Here is a 13,789-nt window from a genome sequence, read left to right as displayed (position 1 = left end):
TGATTTTTTAATAATACATCTAACACAATCAGCCTCATTTTAAACAATTTAAATTCTTTGAAGATATATAAAACACTTGAGGATGGAAAAAAATGTCATATGAAGAAATTGTTCTTTCTTCTACTCCTTCTCCAAAACTGCTGTTTTTTAAATCTGTAATTCTTAAAGTGTAGTGTGTACCAGGCATACCAGAAGGGGTTGATAAAACACAAATTGCTTGGTCTTAACTCTAGAGTTCCTAAGTCAGTAGAATCGGGACCCAAAAGTTTGCATTTCTCGTGAGTTTCCAGATGTTTCTTCTGCTTTTGATCCAGGGAACATACTTTGAGAACCACCACAGCAGAATAATACCATTTTAATTCAGGTTAGCTTTATGATAGAACCATAGGATTATGTTCACTTTATGCAATTTTTTAAAAGGGGTTATGTGACAGCAGTGGCAGTTACAAGGAATAAATCATCATACAGCTGATTGCTTTGCACATATGTGTACATGTCCATGTTATTCAATAGGAAGAACACTTTCTAGGAGGCAAAATACCTGGGTTCTAATTCTGTTTTATTGTTTGGAAAATTTCTTGGAAAAAGTAGTCAACCACTCTGTCTCAATTGCCCCAGTATTACAATAGAAATAATAATAATTGTCCTGCTTCAAAGCATAGATCTTGAAGTGACAATATCTTGAAATCTTTTCCAGGTCTATAATCTATATCATGCAAATAACCTTTACTTACTTTATAATCCATGAATAGCATTTTTCCACTTGGTGAACACTGGTGGCCAAAAAATTGAGACCAAACTATTAAAATTTGCTATTCCTTAAGGTCTTCAGCTGCTTCTATTTATTGATTCTGAGATTATCTCTTCTGTGCTTCAAGAGATGCCTACTAATTATAATATTCCAGAACTGGAAAAACAAATAAATATTCATCATATTCACATCTTTTATCATTTTATAAATGTAATTCCTCCAACTCTACCTCCACTCTTACCCTCAAGTTTTTAGCTCTTTAAATTCCATATCTTTTTGAAAAAACCCACACCTTTTCCTAGTTGTTGTACCTTCTCTTAATCTGTTTCTATACTGCTATTTCTTTCTTAAGGTATGGCATACAGAACTACATTCGACATTCTTATTTAGATGAATTATACTTCATTCAAGGATAAAAGCATATTTACTGGTTAATTTTTCTCTTAACTGCCTTCCCAATAATTGTCATAGCTCTCTTTGGCCTTGTGTTTTTCAGACAATATTTTTAGGAATGATTCCACAAGAGGAAACCATTATCCTGAAGTATAATGTGTGTGTGTGTGTATGCCTGTGTGATTTCTACTTGCTAAATGTATTATATTATACTAGTTCACACAGATACTTAGTTTCCATTCTTCTGCTAACTTGCACATGGAACAGTTTTAGTTTGTACTCCTCCACTAGACATATCATTTTCTTTAAATATCTAGTGCTACTTGAAAGTCTCAAAGTTTCCCATAGTGACCTTATTTCAAGTCATTGTAGAGATGTTCAGATAGGTCCTGGTAGATTACCAGGTAGGTGATACCTTGTGTATTAGTCAAAATTTTCCAGAGAAACAGAACCGAGAGTGGGTGGGAGGGGGGAGGATACAGAAAGAGAGAGAAAATTAAAGAGAGATTGTAAGTAATTGGCTCGTGATTATGGAAGCTGGCGAGTCCAAAATCTGCAGAACTAATGTCCCATTTTGAGTCTGAAGGCTGGAAGGCTGCTATAACCAGGAAGAGCAGATATTCCAGTTAGAAGGCTGTCTCACAGAAGACTTCTCTCTTACTCATGGGGAAGTCAGCCTTTTGTTCTATTCAGAGCTTCAGCTGATTAGATGAGGCCTGCTCACATTGTGGAGGGCTATCAGTTTTACTAAGTCTACTGATTTAAATGTTAACCTTATTCAAAAGTTTTCTGACAGAAACATCCAGAATACTGTTTGACCAACTATCTGGATAACCCACGGCCCAGCCAAGTTCACATATAAAATTAATCATTACACCTTGGTATCATTACCTCAGCATTGGAAAAAGCCTATCTCACCACAGCCTTTTTTTTTTTTTTTTTTGCCTGCAAGTCACTCTCTCTTCTAAAATATTTGATCTTCGTACTCAATGTTGATCAACCATTTTTAATAACCATAACTACGTAACTTTTTATTATTTATATTCTGAGTAAAGTATATCAGCTGCTTCTTTCTTGTAAAGTTCTGTCAAATAATCCTAATAGTTGATAGGAATAATTTTTCTTTAGAGAATACCATATTGCCTTTTCACTAAATTGCTATGCACATTTAAGTGTAGAACCATCTTGACTTTGTAGATCATCTTGACAAGCATTCCATTCCTCCTATCTGCTTGATTTATATAATTTTTATATAGCCATAGGGAAGAAAATTTTGGCTTCCCTAGCAACACACCTTTCAGATGTCCAAATATGAAGGTGACATTTAGAACATTTTATCCACATTTTGTACTTCTCTGGGTAACCATCGCAATAGCTATTAGCTTGTACCAGTCCTCTGGCTGAGTATGGATTTGGGTGATGTATTGTGACAAGTGATTTGAATAACGAGTTACTTTAGTCATGGTAATTGCTTAATTTAAATTGGTTTTTAATTAGATCTAGAACAGTGGTCCCTAAACAAGCTGATCATCAAAATCACATGGGAACTTGTTAAAAATACAGAGTCACAGGCTCCACCTGTGGATGTCTGTTTCACAGTCTCTAATATTGGGGCCCCCAAATCCATACTTTAAAAATGTTACTCACCTAATTATGACAGTAAATAATGATGTGAAGAATACATGGAATTACAAAGTTTTTAAAATTCCTAGACGTTTTTTAATTTTGAGGATTATTTGGAACTAAACATTCAGCTAACTTTTTTTTTATAATAAAAATTGAAATAAAGAATCCATTGATTATTTTGTCAGATTCTTTTAATTCCAAGGGTCAGCTTTTCCACCACCATCATTGTATAGTACTAGTGATTCTTGACCTGGCATCTTACTCTATTTTTTTAAGAAAAGCTTTTATTAATTTTTTTTGGAATATCTAGCACAGTGTTTCTTAAAGTCATTTTTAGTTGGTCTTAGGTTTTTTAAACCTGATTTGCCTTACTTTGTGGACTTTTTTGTTTTGCCTTACTTTGTGGATTCTCTTGTTTTGCTCCCTTGGCCAATAGTACCATTAAAAATGCCATTCGCCCCGCTCACCCACAATGGCCTCTTTTGCCTTCCAGTTAGCCATACAGGGATTTTGTTTGAGCACCTGGATTTCTTGATCCTTGGCACACATTTTGCCTGGGCTTCTAATAAGGTGTTTTAAACAGTCTCCAGGTTTCTGGTAGATTATTTGCTTTTTTTTTCCCCCCAACTCCTTTACATTTTTTTCTAATATCCACATTTTGATGTAGGTCCCTTTTATAAAATTGAGTTAGCATGTGTTCGATGTTTCTTGGCTTCCCCACTTTCAGCAGAATGTGAAACTTAATCATATACTGATCACTAATATATTAGTGGTTTGTATAATTTCTGATTCACTTCCTGTCTTTTATGCAGAACTCATTCAGTGTATTTCCTTTCCTTATGGATTCTAAAATTACTTGATCTAAGAAGCAGTTATTTATTCCCCCCAAAATATTTCTTTCATATCTCTCATTAATGAGAATATCCATGAATCTAGATGTGAATAATTAAAATTCTATTTGATTACCATCTGTCCTAATTTTGAGTATGCACACTTAGGGTTAATACTTTTAGCACTATTTATATTTGAACATCAGATGAAGAGAACTGTAGGAATCAGAATTCTCAGTTGATGGCACATTGTCTTCATTTATCTCTCTCTTAATTGACTTAGTTGATCATTTCTCTTCCTTCCATAACCCTTTATCTTCCTTCTCTAGACAGGTTATGATGTTAAGAAGTTTAACATATTTTTTTGTTTATTGATGTTTTTGCAGAACACGTATTATTTTGGGTGTACTTTGTTGTTTATTGTACTTGTTACATATTTAAAGAGTATTTTGATAGATATTTCACTCTGCTCCTTGCTTTTTTTTTTTTTAACATCTTTATTGGAGTATAATTGCTTTACAATGTTGTGTTAGTTTCTGCTGTGTAACAAAGTGTATCAGCTATACGTATACATACATCCCCATATCCCCTCCCTCTTGCATCCCCCTCCCACCCTCCCTATCCCACCCCTCTAGGTGGTCACAAAGCAATGCCACTACTGGGCATATACCTTGAGAAAACCACAATTCAAAAAAAAGAGTCATGATGGACTTCCCTGGTGGTGCAGTGGTTGAGAATCTGCCTGCCAATGCAGGGGACACAGGTTCGAGCCCTGGTCTGGGAAGATCCCACATGCCGCGGAGCAACTAGGCCCATGAGCCACAACTACTGAGGCTGCACGTCTGGGGCCTGTGCTCCGCAACAAGAGAGGCCGCGATAGTGAGAGGCCCGCACACCGCGATGAAGAGTGACCACCGCTTGCCGCAACTAGAGAAAGCCCTCGCACAGAAACGAAGACCCAACAAAGCCAAAAATAAATAAATAAATAAATAAAATTAAAAAAGAAAAAAAAGCAAGGCACATGACTTTTTTTTTTTTTAATGGGAATTATTTATTTATTTATTTATTTATGGCTGTGTTGGGTCTTCGTTTCTGTGCCAGGGCTTTCTCTAATTGCGGCAAGCGGGGCCCACTCTTCATCGCGGTGCGCGGGCCTCTCACTATCGCGGGCCTCTCTTGTTGCGGAGCACAGGCTCCAGACGCGCAGGCTCAGTAGTTGTGGCTCACGGGCCTAGTTGTTCCGCGGCATGTGGGATCTTCCCAGACCAGGGCTCGAACCCGTGTCCCCTGCATTGGCAGGCAGATTCTCAACCACTGCGCCACCAGGGAAGCCCTGTTCCTTGCTTTTTAATCAGTGCTATGTTTTTGGCTAGTGCTGTTCATATGTCTAACGTGTTCCTTCTAACTGCAGTATAGTATCCCATGGCAGAGATCTGTCACTTTTTTCTCGTCCCCTTTCCTAGTGATTGGTGACTCAAATTGCCTCCAGCTCTCCAACATCATTTCGCCCTGGTTTATGGCATCATCCACCACTGATTTCTTGATTGCAATTGGTTTAGCATAGCACAGTTCTCCTCCAAGTTGTTTCACAAGGAAAGTTTTCATTTACATCAGTGTTTCTCAACCTCAGCACTATTAAAATTTTCAACTGGATGAATCTTTGTTGTGGGATCTCCTGTGCATTGTAAAATATTTAGCAGCATCTCTGGCTCTACCCATAAGATACCAGTAGCACCCCCAGTTAGGACATAAAAAACATCTCCAGGTGTTATCAAAAGTCTCCTGGGGGAGGAGGGGGTACAAAGTCACCCCTTGTTAAGAACAACTGATGTAGACTTTCTAAGTATTTAATGCTACTTTTTTTAAATCTTACATATTCTTAGTTGTCCATTGCAGCCTGTGACACAGTGGCACTATGACCTGGCTTCTTTTGCTGCTCATCCACTCTTGTTGTTCCACAATGTCAATTATATATGGTTACTCATTTCTTGGCAAGCATTCCACTCCTCCTATCTGCTTGATTTATATAATTTTTATATAGCCATAAGGAAGAAAATTTTGGCTTCTCTAGCAACACACTTTTCAGTGACTTGTTATTGCACATTCTTTATATATAATAATTGTTCTTTTCTCTTTTAATATACATAAGCCAGGCCTGAGGTTAAACAGAAATTTTAATACTTATCTTTAATTACTTCACTTCCAATCTGTAAATAGTATAAGGAAACAAGTCTATGATTTTATAGTCATATCTTGATTTTAATTATGACCAGTTATCCAATTATTTCACAGATTTGGCTTTAAGCTACTTCAGTCTATATTAAAAATAACACCTAGCCAAAAGGTTCTCAACTAAGTGGCAGATTTATTACCAAAAGAATCCAACTATTCACAGATGCTTTCTCTTCAACTATCATCATATATGAACAAGGAATGTATATATTTAGGGTCTGAATTAATGTTTTCTCTGAGTGACTCCTAAAAAATATGGAATGTTATGGTAAAACCTCCAATTCAAATGGTCTGAAATCATGTAAGTGAAATATTTTTGGAAGCTTAAATGAGCAAAAAGGTCACTGGATTGAGAGTCAAAATATTTTAATTTAATAACTGGTTGGCCCTTATGCATTGTATGTCTTTTGGCTTAAATTCTCTAGTTTCCTTAACTGAGAAATGGTGGAATTTTTAAAAGATAAAATTAAATTAAAATTAATGCAACTCTAAGATATTATCATAAAGAGGAATTATTTTATTATTTGCCAGAATTTTGACAAAATTTTGATCCTCATGTCGAACACACTCCTTCTAGTGGCAGGCTGTGATCTAAAGAATTTCACTTGAACCTCATGAAGCTACTGGCAATATCTGGTGGTGTTGGTTTTAGACTCATCTTTGATCCCAGGTTTGATGCCTGACCCTCTACTCCTGCCACCGTACTAACTTCCCACTTCTAGTTTGTCACTTGGTTTTCCTCCCTGTATTACCCATCCATTCTTGGGCAACACAAAAGACTTACCTATTTCTGATTTTTGGCCTGACCCCCCCGCAACCTGCCCCATACCCCTCTCTGGTTATCACGTTTTTCTTTTTAAGTATCCCATTAATGGACCTAGTCAAAACCTCTAGATTCATCATCTTGTAAAGGGAACCAAGAATATATATTGCCTGTAATGATTCAGCTTATAGATGAATAATATTCATTAAAAGAGAAGAAGCAAGTCCATATAGTATCAGATTCTCAGCTCATGCAATGCCTCTAATTGATATCCTCCACTGGCTTCCCATTTCACTAATAATGAAATTCAGTGTCCTTACTGAACAATGCACTACATAATTTAACCAGTCTATGCCATCTGATCTCATCTCCTACCGCTTGACCCGAGCATATTTCACTCTAGCCACACTGATCTTGTTACTTGCTCTTGAGTGGGTCAAAATAGACCTTGTCAAGTTGCTTTTCTTTCTGCTTGGGATACACTTCTTCCATAGTAAATGTTTATTAAATATGTGTTAAATGAATTAATATAGTTTCCTCTACTTCCATGCCCTTCTTATACCTCTATAACAATTTTTGAGGGCTAAGAAAAAAGGCCAGTGCTCTATTATGTGACTTACAATGCCACTCCACCTAAATGCTGTGTCTATCCCCAGTTACTTAGTGGTTATTCATCAAACCTCTCTCCAAGAATAAAGGCATAACTGGGCATCAAATGAATATTTGCATAAACCTAAGAGGAGATTAGTATGTAATAACATTTTATAGTACTTTGAAATAGAGTATAAGAACTAAAAATACTCATTTATTTTGTACTTAATCTATTTTCCAGTTATGGAAATCAAATAAAGAATCTGTTGAGTTAATAATGTTAAGAATCTGTGAACAGTTTATTTTACTGTTAGTTTTGTGAAAGTTAATAAACCAATGTGTTTATTTCTAAAATATAAATCAATATTTATGGAGAATGGATAAAATAATAAATGGAAACATTTATAACATTCAAAGTTGAAACCTATGATACAAATAGGGCTTTTTTCTTTAATAATTACAGGAAATTGGTGGACCCCTGAGAAGCAGGCTAAATTAATTTTGATTTATTCTCTTGATTCATGCTGAACTTTGTTAATGTTATCTAACACATGAGGAAGCTGTGAGATTAATCGTTGCCATAATCAGAAAGCATAATACCAATAGTGCATTGCAGGCTCCCCTAGTGCCATGTAATGTTTCCAGCTAGCCACAGTCTTTCTCTCTGGGAACCAAATGTGCAGAGCCACATCTCCTATGGGATGAAGGTGAGAGAGTACACTTAAATATTCCAAATGAGTGTGTATCCATTTTGAACATTTTCATCAATGAGAAAGATGCACACTTCATGATCATTTTTCCTTATGTTTCCATTTCTGCACAGAGTAGTCTGGGAGGAGATTGTTAACCATAGATTTAAATTCTTCATTGCATAAACTACCTAAATAAAGAGCACCAATACCTACATGTTAATAGGCAGTAGTCTTTGAGTCATAAATGCATCTAAACCTCAGTTCTGCCATCATAAGTGACTTTGGGCAAATTATTTCAATGCTCAGAATCTGGTTCATCATCAGTGAAATGGTGGTAGATATTTAACCGACAGTGCTACCTAGGAAGATTACAATTAGGAAACAAATTTAAAGTGCCTACAAGAGTTGTTGACACACAGAGAGCACTCAGAAAAGTTTAGGCCTTGAAAGATCACATCAACCATTATCCAACTGATGATAGATTCAAAGCCAAATGGGCAGTACTACATTGAAGGATTTTTATGTGTGTTATAGTAGTTAGAAATCATGCCTTGATTGACTTTGTATGAATAGGATCTTGTTCTGTGTCTCCCTCATAATTGGTTCTCATTAAAAGCTGATTGCTGAATGATATTCAACTGTCCAAAGTAAATATGGAGGAAAAGGGATAGGGGAGAACAGGGAAGGCTGTTCATATACATGTATTTACCTTTCCATTTATTTACTTGTTGTTGCTGTGCACTAGGAAGCATTTCTATCAGAGAATTCATTGATTCTTTTCATCCTAATACTTGAGGATTTTCTCACCAGCTCCTAATTTCCCAAAAGCTGTGAGTTTAGCAATCTGAACCTTTCCTCCTTGTCTACTACCAGCCAAATTCTGAGATAATTCTCCAACCCCCTGGGTTATGTCCTGGGTGATTACCACAGCACCCCTTTCCTCCAGATTTCCTGCTTCACAAAGCCAGGCAGAGCTCTTTAGAAATTGAAACCTTTGGAGAGATCGTTTCATAATAATTTATTTGTAACAGAATTTTGCTGTTTGCTTCTCTGAAACTGGTTCACTAAGGAAGCAGCGTTCACTATTTTTTCTTTTTCTTTTATTCTTCTCTTTTTTTTTTTTTTTTTGCAAACTCTCTGTGTAAGGCACCGGGTGAGAGTCTCAGAACATATTGAACCACTTTAAATGGAAAAGTCTATCCTAGACCTGGGTGTTTATCTCCTCCATGACCAATATTCTTTTTCACAGAGGAAGGAAGAGAACCAGGAAAGGAGATCAGCCCTTGCCACACATTACCCATATCAGATACTCTTAAAACAGAGCTTTCAGAACCCATTTGGGGGACACATTGCACCGCACAATTAAATCAAGGGTCACATCCTGTGTTGCTACCAGGGCAGCTGTGATTCTGCCTTCTGTCTGTAGTGCGTTCACTCCCATTGGTGTGTGAAGAAAGAAGCCTAGACCCTTAACAGCAACAGAGGCAGACACCAAGTAGGATATAATTATATTTTAATAGGGTGAGGTCTAACAGCAAAATGTTTTTTGGCAGGGAGGGGCAGGTGAGGGGGAAGGAAATGATTTACCATTCTCTGTCACTCTGGGGTTGAAATGGGTTTCAGTGACTCACTTGTTATTGCTGTGCACTAGGAAGCCTTTATTTAGCTTCCTATGTGGGGATTTTAGTCTTTTTTCATTTAACACTAACAAGGAGAGAATATTAATTTATGAAAGAATAATATCCTTCATATTATCTCTCAAGGACGTTTTTCTTCCTTTTCAAGAGACCCTGGGCTTTTGCATCAGTTTGCTTTACTATGTGCATGTAAGCAGAGAGCTCTAGGAGAGCCTTTGCTTATAGTATCATAAATGATTATCCCTCATTTTTTCCAGTAACATTGATCAGAATATCCACTTCTAAATAGGTTGTCATGTAGTGTATGTCTCTTCTTCAGGCTGGATTTCAAAGTGAGTTTGCTTTATATTTTGTCTCTGAAAATGCCCATTGACTTGAATGCCAATTGGATTAAAAGGGGAAAAAACTCATTTTATGATTTGTACAGCTGTTTCTGAGCCCTGATTCTTATAAAAGGTACCCCGGTGGCATTTCCTTACCACAAGATTGACAGACTGGGGAAAGCTAAACATTTTCTTTTCTAAAGAACTGGTGGAAAACAGACCTATTTTCGGGATTGGCTTGTCCTTGGTGAAAAGTTTGAAACCACTGAGTTGCATCACGGCCATAAAGCAAGAAAGCTGTTCCAAAGTCTTAATTTCTAGCCAGTGTTTAAGCAGCTGCAACAGAAAAAAAAGAATTTCTTCTGACCTTCCAAATCACTCCCAGTAAACTGATTTTGCTGAGAAATTTTACAATACTCATTTACTTTTCATGTCCAAGCAGAGGTTCAATGTCTTTAAAACCCTTTCTCTGAATGTCATATGGTAAATGCAGGATGATTTAGGTGTGTACGTAAGCCTTGGTGGTAGGCTTTTGTTTGAGGGAATGTGAAAAAAATTCAGAAAGTAGGAGAATAGGAACTTTAAGTAGGATTTTTGGGGGAAAATGCATATGCACATGTTTCTCAAGGAGCTGACATCATTGAGATTTGGCAGTTGGAGTATCATTTAACCTGGCTCTTTCTTTTTCATAATTTTTCCTGCATTCCTTAGTGGGTTTCATTACCATTTGGAGGCCAGCTCTGCAAGGGATGAAGAGGCATCATCTGCTCCCCAGGGAGGGATGGAGACTAATACAACAGAATTTCTAGTGTATGAGCAAGAGTGCAGAAACACAAGCCTCCTGTGGATTGTGGGAAATTAGAAAGCTTTTCTTTTGAAATTATTTAAACTCCAAATCTAAGGGGAGAAACTCCATAAGACTACATGTTACAATCCAAAAGTAATCTCCCTTTCCAAGAGAAGAAGTCTATGCTATGGTTCTAATTGATAACATGCTTGTACTTTTTCCCACAAACAAATCTTCTTACTCCTAAACCTACTGATTATAGATTATTCTATTCCTGATGGTTTGAAAACCCCACAATTTCTCCCCATATTTACAAAACTGAATAATTTGTTGGTAAAAATTGGGTAAAAAATGCTTAATTTCTTAAAATGTTTTAAACATAGTTTGGTTTTATTTCTGCTTTCTCTACTGATGAACTGCTTAGTGACCTAGAATATTCATCTTAGTTTCTTCATGATTTAATTTTCCTGTCTATGCCTTAGAAATTATAAACAGCTGTATATAAATCTCAACAAAAAAAAAAATGTATTTTTTTCTCTCTTTTCACTCCTAATGAGTGGTGAATCCAGACCGATAAGAGATGAAAAACAGTGAGAAAAACTTGAAATTGAACTTATTGAACATTTAGAAAATTGTTGATCTAAGAGAGATTAGAAATTGAGGTAGGGATATAGAACATTAAAAGAAAGAGAATTTACTGCTGAGAATAGGGAAAGGGGCGGGAAGTAGCTATAAAATAGTGAGAACTGCTTTCCATAAACCACATAAAAACCCCACCTCATTACCCTATAGACATGGAGTACACACACAGTAAAACCTTTGTAATCTGGCATTTGAGAGGAAATGAGGTGCCAGTTAATGTCACGTTATGCTTAATAAAGACTTAGCTCATGTTGTCTCAGGTGGTATCCTTCTTGGACTTCCCTTATCCTCTCCTTAAAGATTTAGACATAAAAGGCATGAAAGAGCAGTGGTTTCTACATATAAATCATAGTTTGTTTTTTTTTTTTAAAAAGACTGGTACAGCGGAGCTCTACCTTCCCACTCCTCACCAGGATGATCACCTGGCACAGTGGTCCTACCACTTGCTATGTTCCACTTTCATTCAGCATCCTCATCTTTTACTCCTTTGGAAATAGCTACTTTTATCTCTTGCTAATAGCAAGGGAAATGAATCAATAAGCATATATATAAACAAGATTCCTTAGACTTGAAACAGAACCCTGACAATGTAAAGAAAGATGAGTAATAAACACTAGAGCTACTCATTCATATGTTTAAGTTCAGCATAGGACTGTTCTCCAACCTCCATGTCCTTGACCATCTAAGTTTTGGTTCAAACCCCATGCAGTATGAAAGTGGATGATAAACATCTAGATCTAACGTACCTCCCCTAGTTCTTTTTACTTTCTGGTCTTCTCTCAGTTACATAGACATTACAAAATGTCTGTGGTGCACTGTCCCCCACAGGTATGCAACTTTCATTCATCAAGCAATTTTTCAGGATCCAGCTTTGTGCTAGAAGCTGGGGATACAAATGAAACATCACTGCTGCCCTTGAGGCGATTGATATGCTGGCTTGAGGAACTGACTCTCAATTTCCTTCACCCAAACATTTGGGCTGGCACTGGTCCTTCAAAATTATCTACCCTGTCACATGACTTTAGATATTTGGTTCTTGAGAACAGTTCTGTACTTAATGTTGAGAGAGTTTTATGTTTGGAATTTGTGCTAAGGGAAAGTGATGATGCTCTGAATTAGAGGTTCTTAAACTTAAATATATGACAGGTTATTTGGCTTTCTAAGACTTTTAAAAAACATGCATTCCTAGCCTTGTTTTGGTCCTACTGAATTAGATTCTCCATATGTGAGGCCAGGGGATTCTGACATGAGAAACTGTACCCAAAGTGATGTTTTCATCAGCGAACTTGGAATCAGGTAAAGACTAGGAGACTCCTACTGGATCTATATTTGTATTTTAATCTATTGAAGAATTGTGTATAAAATATATTAAAAGCCTTGAATGAGGAAATATTGTCCAAGTGTGGAGATATCACATCAATTTTTCTCTTCCTATTTCCTTGACTAATCACAAATTCCCATCATACACCAATATAGTGAAGGGATTTCCTCTGCCAATATATTGCCATAGATATTTCTGGGAGACGCATAAAGATGCATAAAGACAGACTGCATTTTTTAGTGTATAAATATATATAATCTGATTACACAGTTTTGTAGAATCAGGTTGATCATATGTAAATGTATGCAGTATATGTTTAGTCAGAGGGTCCCAGGAATATATCCACAGAACTCTGGAACATTTTAGTTCATAAACAGATTTTTTTTCCACTAGTCCCAGTGAAACACTAAAGGCCCCAAAAGGATACATATGGACTAAATACAAATTTGTACTCCCTGCTGGAATTATTGTTTTTATAATCTATGTGGCCTCAGAAAGTTAATCTTTGCTCCGTGGAAGCTTTGGGATTTTTTTTTAAAGTTATTACAGGTAGAGTGCCTGAGCCACCTCTGTTCTGCTGCTTCCCAGTCTCTGCCTTTCCCATTCTACCGACCAGAGGGTACCAAGGTAGCAGATGGGCACAGACAGCCTCAGCCGCTGCCTAATCTCTGTGTGGCAAGCTCTGTGAGTCTTAGCCAAAGATGCTCTGACTAACTCTGCCACATTTGATTCTGTGGGTTTAATCATCATATTTTTTCCCTTTTTCACTTTTTCCCTAGTTCCTCAGACCTTTTCGTGCTGAGGTTGGCCTCTCACATCAACCTGCGTGAATCATAAACCTCTCAAATTAAAAATGGAAAAGACCAAGTGATTAGTCATCTATTCACTAATAGGAATCCTTTTGTGAGCTTGTGTGTCTGTGTCCTTTACTAAGTTCTGTTTAAAAACATATAAAATAGGCGCCCAGACTTCTGGAGCATAGTGTGCTTATAGCCACCCCTGAGTGAGGGACCCTACTGAGCAAGGCTTCCCAATGAAGTGCAATGACCACTGGATTCAGAGTTGACTTCAGCTCACGTATTCCAGTGACCTTGTAAAAGTCTCTTTGGAGTTTATTTTTTTCAGTGTTAAAATAATAAAGTAGAATCACTAAATCTTTATAATTCTTCTTATTTTGTAATTCTATGGTTCCTTCTAAGAA

The 13,789-nt window shown here is 36.8% G+C and overlaps 1 long non-coding RNA gene across 1 annotated transcript in view; it reads left to right on the top strand.

Annotated features, from left to right (window-relative positions):
• LOC309659037 overlaps positions 1–13,789 on the top strand; it is a 75,987-nt gene that overhangs the window by 49,946 nt on the left and 12,252 nt on the right. Inside the window, exon 2 of the long non-coding RNA XR_014262532.1 lies at positions 1–13,789. This exon is cut by the window's left edge and continues 38,993 nt beyond it; it is cut by the window's right edge and continues 12,252 nt beyond it. This is a non-coding gene — a long non-coding RNA (uncharacterized lncRNA).

This window comes from Balaenoptera physalus (genome assembly GCF_965194825.1).
Source record: "Balaenoptera physalus genome assembly, chromosome: 3".
NCBI classification, from domain to species: Eukaryota; Metazoa; Chordata; class Mammalia; order Artiodactyla; family Balaenopteridae; genus Balaenoptera; species Balaenoptera physalus.
The sequence above is the reverse complement of the archived record's forward strand: the minus strand, read 5'-3'. Positions and strand labels throughout refer to the sequence as shown.